General features: G+C 34.1%; 1 protein-coding gene across 5 annotated transcripts in view; it reads right to left on the bottom strand.

The window, feature by feature from the left end:
• The window catches only part of LOC143252765 (uncharacterized), a 132,283-nt gene that overhangs the window by 25,201 nt on the left and 91,144 nt on the right, over positions 1–15,938 (bottom strand). The window contains exon 3 of one of the 5 annotated variants that reach the window (XM_076505422.1): positions 4,180–4,340. The exons of the other annotated variants lie outside the window; for them this stretch is intronic. The gene's annotated coding sequence lies outside the window, so the exon portion shown is untranslated. The remainder of the gene's footprint in view (positions 1–4,179; positions 4,341–15,938) is intronic. 5 annotated transcript variants of the gene reach the window in all.

The following is a 15,938-nucleotide window of genomic DNA, read 5'->3' on the forward strand; positions in this document are numbered from 1 at the left end:
TACTGTACGTGTACGTAAAAAAATCGACACACTAAACAAGTGTTCTTCACATCGCCAAAGGTAGCCATACAATTTGGAACCATATATATTTGTATAAATAGATAGTTTTCCGTAGAAATATTTTGGATAAACTTCTGAGTTTTATATTATTGAACATTATTCTCTTTATTTCGTTTAAAGCTCATAGTAGTTGTTTAATGGTGGTTGTTATTGTAAATGGGAAAAGGATAAAGAAATAGCTTGATTTCTTTCATCATTCTTTGTATCGTTTCGGCAATAGGTCTATTTCACGAACAAAGTGTCAGAACTGTTAAAGAAAAATCGTTCACGACATAAAGCAAAGTTTCCATTATTACTGACTGACACATATGACACATTTTACAGTTTCACGGAAAAAAATGTAGAAGCGGTCGATTTAATTCCTTTGCTCGTATGTTTTTAAATGTTTTCAAACGTATTTAGTAAATACCCAGATCAATATTGCAGTTTCGAGGTATAACGGTAATCATTCAATGTGTCCTAATATGACTTATTTTCAGAACTAGAATTACATAAGATATATGTGTTGCATGCACCCCGTGGCAATTTCAACACTTGCAAATTTCCTGGAATAAAATAATATTACCTTTGTTAATTGGTTTAAATACACATTTCTTTCAGTGTGCCTGTGAGAAAAAAAAAATTGGATGGTTGAACTTAGAGATTTTCGAACAATTGTTAAAATAGATACATGACTTAAATAAAGTTATATATACAATTTATCAAGAACAAAACCAAAAATAAATTGTTGCACATAATGACGATCTTAAAATTTGTAGGTTGTTGTATTGTTGTATCACTCGCATGTGTGTGTGTGTGATGAAAACACGATACAAGTGAATAAATAAACAATACACAAACAATTTTAAATTTTTTTTATTAAGATTATATGTACATAATTATTAAAAGCTAAACGTATGATTTTGAGAGATACCAAAGTTGAAAAATAAATCAAATGAATATTGTTAATGGATAGTTGGGGTCCGCTCTTTCAACATCCTTCCCCCCCCCCATCGCATTAACTCAACGGTATGGATAATACTAAAAGTTAGATTTTTATATTCGAGATGGCTATTGCGCAAACAACACAAAGAATATAACACAGCATTTTCCCATTAGTTTATTAATATTCACTACTCAACATAAAACATCCAGTAGAAGGAAGTTTCTATTTTCCGTTTTTATTAATATTGTCTCTGTCTCTCTTTCTTATACCCTCACGTGTATGTATCTAAATATAAAGACATTCATCTCAGATACAGCTCTAAAAAGCTTTCTCTAAGTTTAACTGATCGCAAAAGTAGACCTTTATCCTTCATGGACCAAAAAAAAGAAAAAGGTAGGAAAAGGAAAAATGAGTTAACTTTTATTAACCCACAAAGAGAGGAAGATATTGTTTATAGTTCATAAGAATATTTTTTAATCCAGCGGCTTGAAAACAAGGCTTCATGTTAGTTATCTCCCCGGAAATCATCTGTTTTAACCACTCGCACCATTATACAATAGTGTGTTATCTGTCAGTCAGAAGATACTAAAATTACGTCTCATTAGAGGTGGTTAATGTTGCAGTTTGTACTGCATTCTATAGGCTACAACATAACATGAAATACGAACTTAAAAGCAAGAAATAGGAATATTTGTTGATCTCAACTTTGGTTTTATTTATTCTTCAAACAAAACACTTTGGGGGAACCTGCAAAGTGCATCTAGATTTCCCAGTACATCCGCACTTCTTTGCGATTTAAATGCTTCCTGAAAATATGAAATTAGAGATAAAGAGGCACACACACACACACACACACACATGTAACTGAAAATTTCAATCAGTATTTAGATTACTTACCATGCAAAAAATAAAACACAAATATTATAATAGAAACTTTAAATATTTTGAATTTGAAAATTTTAACCGATTGAAAAGTACTTTGTAAAAATTAACAAACTACAAGAAAGGAGGAAAGATATAACCACGTGTATTACTTCAGAATCTAACGTAAAATATTACGTGTACGAGTCTCCGCGACGTTACTCGTTTCAATGTTGCAAAAACAGTTGACGTTGTTTTTTCTTTTTTTCTACTTTTAGGCTTACGATAAAAAATGTGAAGGACTAACCTCTTAAATCATTTATTTCAGAACGCAGGTTTAATTCAATAGTGGAATGGTAAACCTAATGTCAGGCAGCTTGGTGATTTGATTTCCATGAAACAACATCTAACTTATATTGAACGATGCTACAGAGGAACGGTCTTACTTAGCTGTGGACCAACTTCTTCAGGAGGGAAAAAATCGAGAAGAAAGTACTTTTCTTTTAGTATGTCACCTTTTATTTTTGGCGTAATCTTGGTATAACAACCGATATATTGAAAACTGGGGATCACTCTATAGTTGTTTGTATATTCATTAATCTTTGGCGAGTTTTATTAACACGTTGAAACTAATAAAAGTGAATTAATTTTCGTATAGAAAAACACCGAAAAGCGTATTCGTTTATACGTCGTATAGATTGTGAAATGGGAAAATTTAAATTATATGAAATATGTGAAACTACAGTTTAGTGATTCAGACCTTACAAAACACATACAAGTGATATTAATCTGCTACTCGTCCAACAACTCATAATCTGAAACGTTTAGTTGACATTGATTTGAGCCACAGCTATAGAACGATATTGTATAAAATGCTCAGATATTAATAAAACAAGTTTGTATCTTTTTCTTGTCAAAATTTTAAATTTATTGTTAATATTTATTTTGCTTAGTCCGTTGTGGATACTTATTTTTGTTTTGATGCATCACAAAATATTTCTAACCTTTGAAGTTACCCATTGATGCTAGTAAGTGCTCTCAGTCCACCGTTATCACGTTGAATATTATTAGCCTTCAGCGTATTCTTACTTGTTAAAGTATAGCAAAAAAATTACTACTTTTTGGCTTCACGGCTTTTCATATTTTAATAAAGGATTATTGATATCCTATATACCTAATGTTTGAGATGTGTAGGCTACAAACATAAACGCTCAACGAACCAATTATATTAATATTACAAGTGAATTTCTTAAAATCACGAAACGTTATGCTTAAAAATAAAAGATATAATTTTAGTTTATCTCACGCAGTTTTCCAGGATTTCGCTGGAAAGCTTGGAAAGGTTTAAATCATTTTTCAGAATTAAAAACATAGATATTCAAACTTTAATACAGCTTTTCACTTCTCACCATCAGTGATAACACAACATGTGTCACAAAGCAGAAGTGCAACGTGCATGGTATACTGTTTGATTTTACGGTGATTTGTATTTCTGGTGTTTAACGTCAGACGTTCTTCTTTCTTTTCAGGATTCGCTTGTAGAACTTAAATTATGGTGTAAATTGTGAAGGAAATATTTAGCTCTCCTAAAGGAACCATAAACGTTTCTAATTAGCGTAAATTTAATGCAACCGTTTCGTTTTTGTTTTTTTGTATGGGAGGTGGGGGTAGGTTGCCTGTCGAAGTCTATCTCGTAAATATTAAAAATACAAAATAGTTAATAGAATAAAGTACCGGTTAAACACTTAGATTACTCATTCGCATTGCTTTAACTATATTTTTATCTTAAATATAACCATCGTAGATTAATTTCAAGAGCTTTACAACAGTGTTGAATTCGTTCTTACTTACCTCGACCTTATGAACTTTCAAACGTTTTTGAGTTTTGACTATAAACCATTTTGAATGGAAATAATACAAACATACAAAAAATATAACAAATACGAAACATATTTGCGAAACCTATTGGTTTATTCTCTTAATACCGAGCAATATTTGATACCGAGCCCAGTTAGCGTAAAACCGCCAGAATGACACAGAAATTCTACGAAGAGTTCCGCAGCACGTTATGGTGTGTTGCGTGCAATAACCCTCTTATCGTACTGTAATGTATGTCTCGCTGATAATCATATTATTTTTAGATGTAACTGTTCACGTGATATAAAGATAAGATATTATAGGTGAGATTAAAGAGGGGAATAATAGTGTATAAGATAATGAATAAGATAGCATCTTTCAAACTGGGAAAGAACAGTCTTTGAGTGAAACTTGTTTTATTCTTTTCCAGTTTTTAAACAATGTTTAGAAATGTCCAGTTTCATCTGGAAACAGACCTCTTTTTTATCAAGTTGGATACCAGTTTCATCAGAGCGGATGATAAGGTGTTGTTCCTGGATGTTGGAGTCGCTTTATCGAATACGTAGCTGTTATCTGCCTTTAAATACGATGGTCTTCGCCCGGATGGTCACTTTCTGATAAGCGAGGTTCGTTTTTCCTACAACGGTAAAAATTATGTTACTTCAAGCTTGGAGATTAGAAAATCCCATTTCCTTGTTTACTGGTTGTAGATGGTGTTGACTGAAGGTGAACAATGTTTGTTTGTCTTACCAATATATGAGCACGCAGTATTAATAAGAGATTATAATCTCTTACTACATTAATCATTTATCGACAAGTCAATAGATGTTTGAAGTTCAAAATGGTAAATCTTGCTGCTTACGAATAGTACAAATTTGCATGGCTAGTTCTACAAAACAGAAACATTTTGTGTAGTTAACTCAAAAGAACAAATTTAATACCAACACTAAGATAATTGTTTGTGGAACAAACTGTATTATTGAAGTCAAGAGTACGGAGAAGAATAAGATTTGTGAAAAATAAGTTTCCATCCATACACCTTAAAAGCGGAGGGGGCATTTTAATTTTACGACACAAACCGAGAGGTAATGGCATGCGAAAGAAACTAAAGCATTTTTGTAAAATTCCAAACCTCCTAGCAAACAAGAATCTTCCCGTAAGCACAGCATAATAAATTATCCTGCGGTTCTTTTAACATCTTTTCCGTGTCCTTTCCTCCATGTCCCGGGTGAATGTATGATAAATATATCAGAAGCATGCCGTGTGTAGCTCAAAGCTTTTTAAATGATATCCTAGGGCTTTGATTTTTTTCTTATAAATTTAGTACACTGTCATCAATATTACCCCATTAATTGAGTTGCTGCAAGTAAAAGTCGTATTAAAAAGATCCTAAAGGTGCAAATATAAAGCAGTGCGAAATCAGTTTTTATTATTGTTTATAAATATGTATACATACACGTAAGAATATATATATATTTATACAATATGTTAATTTGGGAGTAGTCCCTTGCAGTGATAACGATCTTAAATGGTAGCCTGAGTATGACAGCATAAGGCAAACTGCTTTGATATTGGATATATATGTTTCAGAGCATAAAGTGATTGGTGTGCTCTATTTATTCATGTTTTCGATGACATCTTTTACCTGTTTTTGAATATATTATAATAGAAAATTAAATCTACTTAATAAATCTTCCGATGTATGACATCGAAAGCAGACTTTTAAATTCTCAGTACTGTTAAAGTCAATGAATATTTAATAAATAATAACTGTGCTAGAAAGAACACTTTAGTTTTATTACCAGTCAGGCAGGACACGCTTGATCAAAACTGGAGCTAATCAATTGCTGAGCTTTTGTCTTTAGACAAAATTAGCCACTAGATTATAGTTCATTCAGGTGAGTTATCACGAGAAAAAATGATTATTGTAAATCCTTTCTGTTTATTACAGATGTATCGGATATTTTCAATTTTCCTCATAAGTTTTTTAATATATACTCTTTCAAGCAACACACTGCCATCTTACACAGTCAAAAGACAGCGCGTATACGATATTTTTGAAAGTTGAGAATCCAACTTTGAGGCAGAATATAAACTTAACGTTATATAGTATTCAGTATTTTTTTAGGAAAAAAAACGTGATGGAAATTGTACAACAGAACGATGTGGTACGTTCGTTCATGGATCAACCGTATGAGTTTTGGGATTTGTAGTTTCGTTTGCATGTATCACCCATAAAAATATATGTGTAGGTTCCTCACGGCGAGAAGCCCCAGGGAGTTGACCTTACTTTAATGGTTGCAAAGACCATGTAATTGATTAATAATAATATACTGAATGATAAAATGTATTCATCATTACTGTTTTAAAATTATTATTTTCAGTTTTCATTAATGGTATAGAATAATTTTACCCGACATGGCCAGGTGGTTAGGGTGCTTGACTCGTAATTTGAGGGTCGCGGGTTCGAATCCCCGTCGCACCAAACATATTCGCCCTTCAAGCCGTGGAGGCGTTATAATGTGACGGTCACACTTCGTTAGTAAAAGAGTACTCCAAGAGTTGGCGGTGGATGGTGATGACTAGCTGCTTTCCCTCTAGTCTTACACTGTTAAATTAGGGACGACTAGCGCAGATAGCCCTCGTATAGCTTTGCGCGAAATTCAAAAACAAATAATAGAATATTTTTATTTGTTTCAAAGATTCACAAATTGAGTAACCACATCTTTGTAGTTCGCTGTTTTATTTTGCTCTGGAGAAAAAATCACTGATCTGATTCTCTAGACCAGTGCTTCTAAAGTGGCTGAATGGTTCACTCAGGGGTTTTGTTTATTTCATGTTATACTTATCCTAGTTGTAATTTGACATATATGTTAGTCAAAATAAAGAATTTTGGATTTTAATTTATTATTTTTTCGTTGTTGTTGTTGTTTTGAATTAAGCAGAAAGCTATACAATGGGCTATTTTTGCTCTGCCCACCAGGGGTATCGAAACCCGGTTTTTAGCGTTTTAAGTCTGCAGACATACCGCTGAGTCACTGGGGGGGGGGCTTATTTTTTTCGTATTTTTCCGAACTGGGGTGTGTGAGCTGTTGTGAAAACCTTATAGGATACAATTATGATACCGGAAAAAGATGAAAAACACCGTAAGTGACCCCCAGTATTTTCACTTTAAATGTTATATTCTTCTAAATCCCTCACGGTCATCTTACACTATCAAAAAACCATATTTATAGTTAACATATCGATATTTCATATTATGAAAAAGTAACGTTATGGATTTCTGAAAGTGATTTAGTAATCTTAAATTATTAAAAACAAACATATTTGTAAGCCTAATATTGTCGTTTTACACGATTAAAAATTACATTTTATAGATTTAACATATCATCACATTACATCCTAAAAATATCGTTACATTCTTCCAAACATTACCTCGTGATATTACATTTAAAATATTTTTTTTTAACCTTAACACTGAAATTAATTATACTGTCAACCTAGAAATGGCTAAATTTCGAGAACCATATATATATATACACATCTCATGATGTATCAACTAATTTTTTAAATATATTTTTCTTCAATCAAATTTCATTGCAGTTGTATTTGATATATAACAAAACCGTATTCTCAGACGTATTTCAATCATGTATACCTGTACAAGTATAGAATAAACATATAACGTGGTTTATTGATACACATCAGTGAAAAGAAAAAAAAGTATGCCATACAAAGTTAAGTTGTAGAGCTTTATAGCCTTGAAAACAATTTATATTTCCTTTCCTAAGATTCTTAAAATCATTTCAACTTTTCCATTTGACGAATGCTTTATTTGTTGTAATTAATATTGCACGTTCATAAATAGAAACAAAATTTGATTTGCATGCAGTTTTAAAAAGGTTACTTTAGGTTCTTTCCCATGCTATCTTCACTGCATTTAAGTTGGTTTTTTTTACTAGCTTTGAATATGTAGGCCAATGTTTTGTCATTAAACTTAAGACTGTAACTGATATTTTAACTATAAATAGGCCCAGTTCAACATTTGGGGTTTTCAGTTACACCCTCGTTACATTTTACAGTTGACATAGTAACATTGAACGTTGTGTAAGGGTCTAGGCCTAATATAAATAACTATGAATTACGAAACGAACATATTTCAGAACTGAGAAAAAAAGCACTCAAAGATGTAATAAATAAGTCTAAGATTCCGTCTACCTGTCTGAAAGGGTTGACTAGAAATCAAGGTATACATATGAAGCATTTAATTATTCTAAATGTTGGTAACGACTTACATTGTAAGTATGCATTTTTGACGTACAAGTCAAATGATTAATTGAACGAAATTATAATTCTTCTGCATTCATCATACCTTAATATAAAAATATATATATAAAAAGGCTTTAAAACCAAGAGAAACACCCATATAACTCCAATGATGAACAGAAAGTTCATATTTTGTGACACATTGATTTGTTGACAGTTGCCGATTGGCTGGATGGTTGTTTGGAGTTTTATAGCGCAAAGCACCAGGACAGTTTGCGCCAAATAACTTCTGTTTAACAACCGTAAAATAAAAAGAAGCAGATAGTAAAAACTAGAACTATGGCTAGTGTCCCTTACCAATGAGGTACCAGAATTTAAAATATGTGTAAACTAAGACATGAAAGTATGATGTGGACAAGCGTTCATACATTAGCCTTGTTAGGACAACTTTTTCTCTCCATTTGTTGCGCAAACTGAACAGCCAATCAGCGGCTGTAGGTTTTATTTCAAAAACTTTGTTCATACGTTGCTCACCTCAGATCATTTGTCAAGCAACTCAAAACCCTGATAATAGGTTTGAAGTCCATATATGGATTAAGCGAATCCTCAAGATTACCAACAAAGGGTTATTTCTTCGGATACAGACATGACGGGAGTCCAGAAAAAAAAACGGATATAAAAGTAAAATAGTGACAAATAGATTAGAAATTCCTGAATATTCTAGAGAAATAAGTGACAGTTGAAAATTAACAATTACAGTCTTGAAAGAGCTTTTGTTTTTGATTGTTTGTTTGTTTTTGAATTTCGCACAAAGCTACTCGAGGGCTATCTGTGCTAGCCGTCCCTAATTTAGCAGTGTAAGACTAGAGGGAAGGCAGCTAGTCATCACCACCCACCGCCAACTCTTGGACTACTCTTTTACTAACGAATAGTGGGATTGACCGTCACATTATAACGCCCCCACGCTTAAAGGGTTAGCATGTTTAGCGCGACGGGGATGCGAACCCGCGACCCTCAGATTACGAGTCGCACGCCTTAACACGCTTGGCCATGCCGGTCCTTGAAAGAGCTAGGCAACTAATGTTCGATATAGTTTCCACACAATCCAGAGCAAGTTCTGTTTAGCTTCTATATGATTCAGAGTAAGTGAAATTGCGCGCAATTCATCAATGAATAAGAAATTTGTAAATGCGTCCTCTGAAAAGATATAGAGCTGCAACAAACAGTGGGTACAGTCCAAAGAATCACTTGATTTCATATCATACAACTGTAGAACAAGAGTGTTAGAGATATTTATTAAATAGAAATCAGCACTTTCAGTTCGGTGTATTTTATTTCTTCAGACAGCTCAAAGACAGATCATGAATGCGGATAGTAAAAATCCATTATGGAATGGTCTGGTAATTGGATTTAGTAATGTGTACGTCAAGATCATCTCAGTCAACTCCTCCTGGATGCGAAGGTCAGAGGTTGGGATATTAGACTATCCATTTGCATTGCCATCTGTGACGTCATGGCAGTGATCGGAACTTTGCAACATACTGCAAAGAAAATATCAAATGTTAGGAACGAAGTGAAGGTTTATAGATCTCTGGACAATGGTTAAGGCGTTCGACACTTAATCTGAGGGTCGTGGGTTCGAATCCCCGTCACACCAAGCATGCTTGCCCTTTTATCCATGGGGCGTTATAATGTGACGGTCAATATAACTATTCATTGGTAAAAGAGTAGCCCAAGAGTTCGCGGTGGGTGGTGATGATTAGCTGTCTTCCTTCTAGTCGTACACTGCTAAATTAAGGATGGCTAGCGTAGATATTTCTCATATAGCTTTGCGCGAATAAAACAAACAAACAATCATAGATGTTTGTATACAAACCCTAGACTGAAGAAATAAAAAAAACAACCCTGGGCAAAATAGAAGCCTTTAATGATGAGCAATGGCCAGCATCTTCAATGCAAAATCCCTGGCTATGGCACAGATCAAAAGCTCATATCCACTTTATATTGAAATAAGTCACAACTTATCCTTAGAATAAGACCTATCTGTTCTCCAAGATGTGGTATATAGGATATGCAGGATATTTAGTGCCTTGACTTAGAGCTGTATTATGTGATGAACGAAAATCAATTTATTTTCAAATAAAAGTCCTTATAACTTTGTCTCATACACCACAGGGAAATGCACACCATTAATCTGCAATCTTTGTTAGCAGAAGAAGTGCAAATGTATGTTTTCTAGATGACAAAAATGTAAAACTATTTGCAACAGTTCGATCACACAACTTACTCAACGCAGTTTTGAAGCTGCACTCTATATACCTCATATTAAAGAACTGACAGGAGATATAAAATCATTAACATAGGGTTTACCACTCTGTTTACAACTTTTCGACAACTCTGATTAGTCATGCGTTGATGTTAATGCTAAAATGCATGAAACACGATAAACAGGCTTAAAGTTTTGTGTCTCAGAACGGCCGGTATGGCTATTAACACTTTTACTAATAAAGCAGAAACAAAGTTTCGACCTTCCTAGGTCATCTTCAGGTTAACAAAGAGATGATCTAAGAAGGTCAAAACGTTGTTCTCTGCTTTATTAGTAAAAGTGTTAATACCCATACCAGTCGTTCTAAGATTCATTATTTCAAGTGAGTTTCTCGTCGCCAAGGCTTAAAGTTTTCTGACTTCCTGTGTGAGGACTGGAAATGTTGATCCCAAACGTACTTGGAATGCTCGACTTTGTTAAAAATTACAAGTAAAATGAGTAAATATTCATAACTCATAAGGATAAGGGTCTCATAAGACTTTAAATATCCCATGCAGTGTTATAAAATTTATCAAGTTCAAAGGAGATAGAAATAAAATGCTCCCTTTTGAGAAAAGCTGCTCTCTTTAATATTTCTAGTCACGGTGGACTGCAGTCTATAGAAACAAAATTGTTTACACATTTACTAGCTTATGGTAGATTAATGACGGCAGAAGTGAGGTCTGAGGGACTGCTAAAGGAGAACCAGGTGGTATTTTCCAGCTCCTACTATGGTATATGAATCGAGTGTTAGCATAATCTATGTCAGAACAATGAGGAAACTATTATTTCATTGTAGACCCTTGTTTAACTTCCAAAAAGAAGATGAAAAGAGAAGGTCACGAGTTAGATAGGTCTGTGGCATTATGTGGAAATATGTATATTTTGCAGTAATGAAAAACGAAAAGCTGTGGTCCAAGATCTGTAGTTTGACCCATTCATCAATTTTGCACTACTCCAATGTGTATCATGTTTGTTCAAATTTCTCAGGAGGATGAAGAGAGATGATAACTGCTCATTAGACTCACCAGTATTTGTTTGATAAAGACTTCTCTTTATGAAAGGTAAAGAAAGAATAATGTCAAAGTGTAATGAATGAAAACATAGAGAGCCTAGAAAGGTGGAGTACACGGTCCTCCTGAAACTGTCCATCATATAATTTGCCCTTATTTTAAAATGAATAATAGTGAAAGTATTGAAAATTTCTTAAAAAGTATTCTGTAAGGAGAGACACACGGGGCGTTAAGAAATGACCAAGACCTTGATGTAAACTAAATTAGAGGAAAAGGATTTTGTATATATAATAGTGATATCTGTCTGTACTCTTTGTATGACAGTAGAATACAGTGAAGTAGTATAATTCCATTACAAAATATGTGTTGCCATCTTTCCTTCCTTGAATGGATGTTACTTAAGAATTTTATCTGTTGTACATCTTTGTAATCAATACACCTGAGGTATGAACTAAAGCAAAAACTGTGGAAATAAAAGCAACTGATATATCGTGTCACTTGTACTTGTAACTATCATAGCTTTTAGAGTTGCAGTGATCAGAAGTCAAGATGTTTTAAAGTGTACAGACCATTAACATTAAAAACATCTGAGAGGGTTGAGTGTATAAACAAGGTTTGACTTTGCACTTCAAATAATTGCCTTAATATGGATAGGTGGATAAAATTATGTGAACGTAAAAACGAGGACCATAGTCAGTACACATATCCCATTCTTACAAGGGATGTCTCATAGCTGGCACTTATATGAAAATACCAGCGAGAATTTCCACATCTAGGATGTTCTGGAGAACACTTTTGAGAATCACTCTTCTCAAAGAATTCGAAGTAACGTACGAACTGTGTTTTTCGTTATTGGGCTATCTGCTGAGTCAACCGAGGGAAATCGAACCCCTGATTTTAGCGTTGTAAATCCTTAGAATTACAGCTGTATCAGTTGGATATAAAGTTTTGTTTTATCAATTACTGACAACGAAATTTTACAGGACTTTTGGACACTGCTTGTGAGCTTACAAATTTAAATATCCACTTAGTGACAATATTTTTAAGGATGTATTTCTCTTCCTTTTTTCTATCCCAATTTTTTTAAGCTTGTTTTCTCATAGCAAAGCTACATTGGGCCATCTGCTGAGTCCACCAAGGGGAATCGAACCCTTCATTTTAGCATTGTACTAGCGGGGGACTCTTAGGCATATGAAATCCTAAGGACCATGTAACTGTATCATGTTTAATCACACCGAAGCTCATAACTTAATGTTTGTATTCTGTCGATTTTTTTTTTCTTTTCCAATACGCGTATAGCCTTCTATAATTCGAATAATTCATTGCTCTCTATATAACAAGAAGGCTTGAATACCCCAAGGAAAAAAATGATGCGTCAGTTGTGAACTGTTTTAGGCGACCAATTACATGCCTGATGTCAGTAATTCGGCGATAACAAACTTTGTTGAACCTCAGATTCCGTTAAAAAAACAAAAAAATAACAACAATGGAGAACGAAATCACGTTTAGTATTTCAGAAGAGAGTTGTAACTTAAAATTCCAAGATCAACAGAAACTCGCCAGTGAACATACATTAGGCTCTAAATGTACTGTCATTGCATTACTAACGGTTTATGGAAAATCTAAGATCTATCCGTATATGTCTACGATTGTTGCATCATACCCACAATTCACAGCGAATAAAAGCTTCCATTAAGATGGATTTTATAGATGAGTACATCCAGGCCTTAATATAGCGATCAAAACTCGATGAAATATAAAGACTACATCATCTGAGTCAGGACTTTCCCAAGTGTTATAATATCTTTAAACGTAATACAAAGGATACGTCGGTGCACTAATTAACATAGGTAAGATAACGTGCGAGATAAGACCTCTACAAAATTACAGCTGTTCTCATATTAAAAAGCTTCGTATAAAATATTAAAAATAATACTTCAGTACTGATGTCCATATCCTTGAAGAAAACTATTAATTTTGATGTATTTCAGACACAGTTCTTCAGAACTTTATTAAACCACAGTATTGCATTTTAAGGTTATCATTGGTTAAGCTGAATGTGACAAAATACGCTGTTACTTTCTGTGATCTGATTTTTTTTCACTAACAGCAAAACTGATAGGCCTAGCAGTTATTGTTCATTAAGATGTCAACATTAAACTTAGCCAGTTGCACTGAGATGGAATGTATAATTTTATAATTCGTCAGTGTAATATAGATAAAATATAATAAAGCATGGTTGTCACAGTTTAATCAAAATTTCATTTTCTTAAATTGCCTGTTTCTTGGTTGTGGTAAAAAAAAAAAAAAGCTACACAATGAGCTATTTGTGTTCTGCCCAGTGTGGATATAAAGACTTTGGTTTTAGTCCGCCGACTAACTGCTGAGCCACCAGGGTTAAGGGGTTCTAAAACTAGTTTACACATTTTCAAAATATATGAAAATACCTTTTCAACTCAGTATGTCTGAAAAATATTACTTGTGCAAATAGTCTTGAAGTTTTCAGAAATTACAAATGGGTGTTATGTAAAAGCTGTTATAAAAATATTAACCAAGAAAAGAGGAAGGGTACGTTGTTATCTCCACACTTATCTCAACGAACTGACCTTGTTCGCTGAACTTTCACAGATTTGATAACTTTGAGGAGTTTGTCTCAAACTTTCCGTATGTTAAAGACCGTTCGCGGGAAGTGTAAAACAGCTGGCTAATATCCCATAGAGAACTGCTAACTAGAACAGTGTAAATAATCCACTTAACAAGTACGGTTTGGTTTAGTTTGTTTTGAATTTCGCGCAAAGCTACACTAGAGCTATCCGTGCTAGACGTCCCTAATCTAGCAGTGTAAGACTAAAAGGAAGGCAGCTAGTCATTACCACCCACCGTCAATTCCTGGGCTACTTTTTTACCAAGGAATAGTGGGATTTATCGCACATTATAACGTCCCCACGGCTGAAAGGGCGAGCATGTTTGGTGTGGTGGGGATTCGAATCCGCGACCCTCAGATTACGAGTCGAGTGCCTTAACCATCTGGCCATACTGAGCCTAACAAGTACGGCAATTTCACGAATCTTTCTCAGCCTTACAATGTGTTTTAAGTGTCGTTACATGAATGGAAGTAAGTTTGGACAAGAATGTTTCTTTAGAAGCAGTTTATATGTTGGTACAGTATTTTTAACGAGAAAATTTACATATTAAGTATGGCTGAACTTTCAAAATATAATATACTAAAAATATTTTAATTTTGATAAATCTTTTTCTACATTTTGAGAAAATTACTTTAAAACTATAAAGAAGTATATCGTTTACATTATATGGCTGTTTGTTAGAATGTTTACCACAAACATTTGTACCACACTCCATTTATTTGAATAAATAAGAAATGATAACAATACTGATCAAACTTTGTGTCACGTACTGCTTAAGCCTTATGAATTTGTATGTAGTTATACCACGACTGGGTTGCAAGCACCTAGGTTTTCCAAAGGACATGATAGAGAATGCCTAGCTACTAAGAGCATCGCTATCAAAGATCATTTTTCGATCAATTATTCAAAGTTGTCTGTCACCAACGTCTACCAACTGTGAAAACCCGAATAGAAACACATCTACTATAAGAAACCAATTATTACCAATAGCCGCTACTGAATGACCGAGGAAGAAAAAAGGAGTGGACAAGCTTGTAAATTGGAACAGACGTCACACTTGAAAGATTCCTTCAACAGCCATATGGCAACCATCAACAAGTAAGAAAACTACAACAAATCTCAGAATCTGACAAGAAAGCGTGACTTTAGTGGTGCTTGCATAAGAAACTGTGGATAATGAATTATTTTAAGCGCATCATGTGGTGCAGTCCAAGAAGTCGCTTTTCACCCTTTTCGACATTGGCATCACACGGAACGAATCACATAATGTACTCGATTTTTGCTGTTGTAATTTAAACAATACAAGCTGTTGGAGGTTGTGAAATGGTATGATAAACATTCGTATAACATGCTGTGGATCCTTTGATACCGTAGAAAGAACAAAACATTTAGAGGGTATCTTAATGTTGTTTCCGAATATTTTCAAGGTTTTTCTAAGACAACGGTGAAAAAACAAACAAACCTATATTAGGTTGGTTTTGTTTGATATTGTGACCCGGCATGACTAGTTGATTAGAGCGCTCGGCTCCTAATCTGTGGTTCGCGGGTTCGAATCCCCGTCAAACCAAACATGCTCACATTTTCAGCTGTGGGGTCGTTATAACGTTACGATCAATCTTTGATAAAAGAGTAGCCCAAGAGCTGGCGGTGGGTGGCGATAACTAGCTGCCTTCCATCTAGTCTTACATTGCTAAATTAGGGATGGCTAGCACAGATAGCCCTCGTGTAGCTTTGCACGAAATTAAAACAAACAAACTATTTGATGTTTACTTGGTATTCTTATCTTTTGTGGCCAGCACAATTACCATATTTCAATTCGTTTTGAATGTTGTTGTGATAAACATGAACGCCCCATCAACTCTGTTAACCACTTGCTCACAACACTTCTTGACTATTAAACAATATATCTTGTCAAAACTAGTTAATTATCGTTTCCAAAGATGGCTGAATTGGAATTTAAGTGGCAATCCTAATAAAATGTCCAGTTGTTATAATCATATTTTAAT

Source organism: Tachypleus tridentatus, chromosome 6 (genome assembly GCF_004210375.1).
Source record: "Tachypleus tridentatus isolate NWPU-2018 chromosome 6, ASM421037v1, whole genome shotgun sequence".
NCBI lineage: Eukaryota > Metazoa > Arthropoda > Merostomata > Xiphosura > Limulidae > Tachypleus > Tachypleus tridentatus.